Below are 4,953 nucleotides of genomic sequence, written 5' to 3' on the forward strand. Positions count from 1 at the left end.
CACTCTTTCACAGCTTGCAAGTTGCATTTAAACTATCAAAAACATAACCTCCACCCCATCGTGTCCCTCTGCGAGGTCTCAGTGCCCACCAGGAGCTATGGCCCATCCACCTTCCCCTTCTGATGCGCACCCCAGACACACAGCGTGGGCACAGCGAGGTGCTGATGAAAGGGGTTTCAAAGGCTGCCTCGCTAAATAAGGAGTCACTTAAACAAGACAGGAAGGCAGGGAGAGCCCCACATGACAGCTTTGAGATGTCAGATCTGAGAAACTGAGAAGCACCTGTAGGATTAAGGAGCCAAGCAGAAGCTCTGAGAGCACCCTCAGCTCCTAAATGATGAATAGGAGCCATCCCCTTTCCTCTGACACCCCCATTCCTTTTGAAGTCTTGGCTTATGTCCTAAAAAGTTAACAGTTTTAAAGAGAAACAGAGAGAGAAGGGAGCATCTTCCACCAAAGAGTCAGCGAGCATGCACATCCTACCGCTGTTCATTAAACGCAGCTAACACTCTCCTTTTTTTCAGCTCAGATAAAGCACTGTGTGTAAGTAGATAAGAGGCTTATATACCCAGGAGGCTCAATTAATGTTCTTAGTTCGCACGGCCTCAGGTAGAAGGCGTTGCTGACCCCGGGCTGCAGCTACCAACTGTTTAAGCAATAGCTTTCTTTTAAAGTCTTTAAAATCCAAAGGGTTTTATTTTTAGGTATTCCTAGTACTCCTCATCTCCGCAGCACTTCAGCACAATTTTCCCCGAGTCTGCAGGTACTCCTGAGCAGCCTAACAAAAACTATTTCTCTTTCCTCCCCTGTTACCTAAATCCTTACACAAAAAGGAAGAGGCCCCCCAAGAGGTGGCTCTTGGATAGCCCCGCTGTGGGGCTGGGCAGGCTCAGCTGCACTGGCCCACCTGTAGTAAAGCAGGAGCTGCCTCTGGTGCTGGTTTAAGTGAGCATGTGGGAGCCCAGGGTGCCTGCAGGAGGAGGAGGGGTGGCTTGTGTTCCTCATCTGAGCCTGCTAGTCAGGCTTGTTCAGAGTCAGTTTTAGCTCTCCTGTGGTCCTATCAGAGAAGAGGCACTTGGGGGTTCTATTTTTCGTCTAGAAAAATAGCAAGTATTTGAAATGGGGATGTGTTTCCTAAGGGATATGCCGGGGTGTAACTCCCAAGAAGCTTCTCTGTCTTTCACAGGTAGCTCTCAGACTGTACCCTGTGCAAACAGCCTGTGCTGGAGTGTCAGCAGGTCCTGCAGCTACTTAGCGCTGTCTTCATCACTTACTGACTGCAGCAGTAGGGTTAGGGTCTGTCCCTTTCCTAGGGCTGATCAAAGGAGCAAAGTGTCCTTCGCTGCTGAAGACAGAAGGACAGTGATAGCAAAACAAACCAACCCAAAAAACAAATAAAAACCAAACCTCAGGGATGTTCTTGAGGTCCTGGGGGAGCGCTGTGCCGTAGAAGCACTGGTGATAATACGGGTACAGCACCAGTACTAAAAGATACAGGTGCTCAAAGACGCAGCTGCTGTGAGCAGGATAACCATGGATCAAGGGAATAGCAAGGATCAGCAGAGCTTAGCAGGGCTGTGGTCACGGCTGAGGTTTGCAGTGTGCCAGCCTGTGCCCCCGGTGTCTTCCTCCTGCTCTTATGTCTCTGCATCGATAGGTGTGAGAGCATTCTAAATATTACAGAGTGAGGCAAGTGGCCTAAGAGGAGGATGCTGTGCAGATGTGGCCAGAAGTGACCACAGCCAGTGGTGAGCAGGGAGTTCTGCTGCCCGTCTGGGACAGAGGCACAGCCAAAGATCCGCCAGCAGCTGTAGCCCACCCCTCACCCCTGCTGGCACTGCTGGTGCCCTGCCAAGGTAACACAAGCGGCTGCCTGTTTCTTCTCTCCGGTTGGGGCTGAACCAGCCTTCCAGGCTTTGGGCCCTTCTGGAATCACTGGTGACCACGTATGAAGAAGACTTACAGATACAAATGCTTTCAATTCCCAGCTTTGTGCTCCTCCACCAACCCACCCTACGTTGTAGCTGATCTTTGTCACAGGTGAATGAACTCAGCATAGAATACACAAGCGCTGAGATAAACACCGTGTTTCATTCCAAGGCGAGGTGCACACTGACCCTACGATCCTGGACATGCCGTGCTCCCAGATCCATCCTACGTGTCTAAGCAGGTCACTGTTTCTCCAGCCAGCACACAGCCTTCCCCTCCTGCCCTGCTCCTCTCTGCCAGCTGAGCCCTCTGGGACGGCGCGGTGTCTGCGAAAGACAATGTGTGCTGAGCTCTGCTGGCTGTCATGGCAGGGAGGCTTCAACAGCATCCACACTAAATGGGCTAGAGAAGATTAAGTGTTCTCTCTGCTCCTGAAAGGCCCATTTAATTCACTTTCACCCTCTCTTCCCCCTCCCCCAGACCTCCCTGGCATCCAGGACACAGGGACTTTTATTACACCACTGAAAACCTTGAAGAGGACTGATCTTTTGGGGTTTTTTTTTGCCTGTTCCACCCCTTAGAGAAATGTCTCCTCTGATGGGCCACCAAGATTACGTGCCTGTTGTCACGCACAGGCAGCTCTGTCCCCAGAACAGCCTGACAGTGGGTTTGCTCAACCAGCATCTACCTGGGGCTCAGATGGCCCCAAAAGCGAGATTTGAAGCTCGGCAGAGGGGAGGGCTCTGAGAAAGGATGCGTTATCAGCCACAGACAAAGAGTTTCTCTTGCTGCTTGGTCCCCTCCAGTGTTTTAGAGGGACGTGGCAGAAGCCCTGAGGCACTGGCAGGGTGGCAATAAGATGGGCAGAGGCAGCAGGATGGGGCAGGCTGGCCTTGGCCTTTCCTCTTCTGTTTCTTTCCGTGCTGGGCGACCAGCTTGCTTCTCGCCATCCCCGAGCACCTGAGGCAGGGCACAGCTGCTTGATGAAATAGTTGAAATTCCAGAAATGTCTGAAATTAATTCGTCTTCCTCAGTTTGCACTGGAGATGCTGAAACCCACTTCACTCTGGGTTTGTCCTGCTGGAAATGAGCTTATTTTGTTGCTCAGGGGCCAGCCATGCAGCTGGGCTGTTTTTTTCTTAGGGAGGGGAAAGCAGGCCGTGAGGAATGTGAGGTATCATGGGCTTTGCATGCATGTGCCTTCCTCTGGCTCAGCTCAGGAGCAAGTCTGTCTCTGTGGGGCCAAGCGCTCCCTGATGTAGCAACCCCAGAAGCAGCAGTTACAGGTCAGCCCCAGGTGTCTCGCCAGCTGCAGGTGTCTGAATTTAACTGGGAAAGGGCCAGATTCCCCACTGGAGACGACATCTGCAAAATGTGCTGGCTGTTAGATACTTAACTGAAACCTCTCTGGACCTGCCTCATTAAAACAAACTAGGAATCAAAAGTTTTCTCTTAAGAGATGCATGAGCAGGAAAGTGTGTATTTGCCTTTTTGGTGAGCTCCCCATCCCAGAGAGGCTTCCCTCTACTTGCTACCCTTAACCAGGAGAGCTTGGGATTAATCTTGACTTTGAGACTTTGCTTTATGTCCAGTGCCCCTCCAGCCCTCTTGTGAGAGATACAAATGTGCTGATATGACTGTGACAGCAGCTCTGCGCTGCTACAATCACGGCTTCTGCAGCACAGGAGGGCATCCGTAGAGACACACTGCTGCCACTGCCTCCCAGCCCGGCTCTCAGCCCTTTGGGTTAAGCCAAGATCGTGTCCTTGCAGAAGTCCATGGCAAAACTCCAGCTGAGCTAAAAGTTCTCAGGTTTCTTATTAGGAAATCTTGCTGAAGGTACAGTAATAAAAACAGTATTTCTGAAAAGAAATCAAATGCCAAGCAAGAATAGTAATTTCTCCTAAAGATGTGCCAATAATGGGAAAATCCTCAGTCAATAAAGAGCAAGAGAAATGCTAAGCTGCTAGAAATCAGGTGGGGCTGTCTCCAATTAGCCTGTTACCATGTGAATGCAGCACATCTGGATTTGCTTTTGTTGCTCTGACATTTCTTTTCCAAGAGACATAAATGTCCAACATGTCTTTTTTTCTTTTTTTTCCCTCTGAGACAGTCCCATCTTTCCCAGCGCTCAGTACTATGACAGTCGTGTTTCCCTGCTATAAGCAAGGGAGGTGCCAGCCTGCGCTGCCTGGCGCTGGACAGACAGTTGTTTACCCCAGGGAAGGTCTGGCAGGTGAATTTGAGCTGCACAAGAGCAATAGGCTTTGGAAGTCTGAACCCGAAAGGGACATAAGCACGTGCTGCTGCAAACCACCACCTACCTCACCAAACTAGAGTCACCCACCCCCTCTCTTGCCACTGGAGTGTGCAGCTTTGGGTCGAGAGCAGCCCAGACGCGCTGGTGCTGTGGCACAGCAGTGTCAACACATCACCCTAAAGCAAGACTTGCAGCTCTCTGATGATGGGGGAAAAGCAAAGATGTGAGAGAGGCAGCGTGAAACGAGGCTTTCTGTTTCAAGACAGCTACAGGCTTTGAAGATCAAGAACTCTGCAGTAAAGGCCATGCCGTGGGCTCACCCAAAGGCTTGTGCAGACCCCTGGTTCTACTGCCGAGGATGCAAAGGGGGCAGAACTCCACTCAACAATCTCTTGGGTGAAGACTCAGGCTATGAATAAGAGCAGAACTTCAGAACACTCTGGCACATCCACTGTTTGGGTAAGGCATATTGGCGACTATCTTCTCTTCACCCAACAAAAATGGGGAGAAACCTGTCAGCCAGTGGGATACTGAAGAATTTTGCCTTCTTCCCTCATCCACTGCTTGAAAAGAAAACACAGCTTTCTGCAAAGTGTGTGTTTATTTGAAAAGAGTCCTTGAACTCCTTCCCTCCCTAGGTGTCTGGCTGTAGGTTCTCGGTGATGGCCAAGCTCCATTGCTTGCTCTGATGGGACACAGGTCAAATTTCTCTCTCAGTCTCTCACTCCAGACACCTTCTCCAATATTTGCTTAAAAAAAATCAC

The sequence above is a fragment of the Buceros rhinoceros genome, unplaced genomic scaffold, assembly GCF_000710305.1.
Source record: "Buceros rhinoceros silvestris isolate BGI_N320 unplaced genomic scaffold, ASM71030v1 scaffold3060, whole genome shotgun sequence".
NCBI lineage: Eukaryota > Metazoa > Chordata > Aves > Bucerotiformes > Bucerotidae > Buceros > Buceros rhinoceros.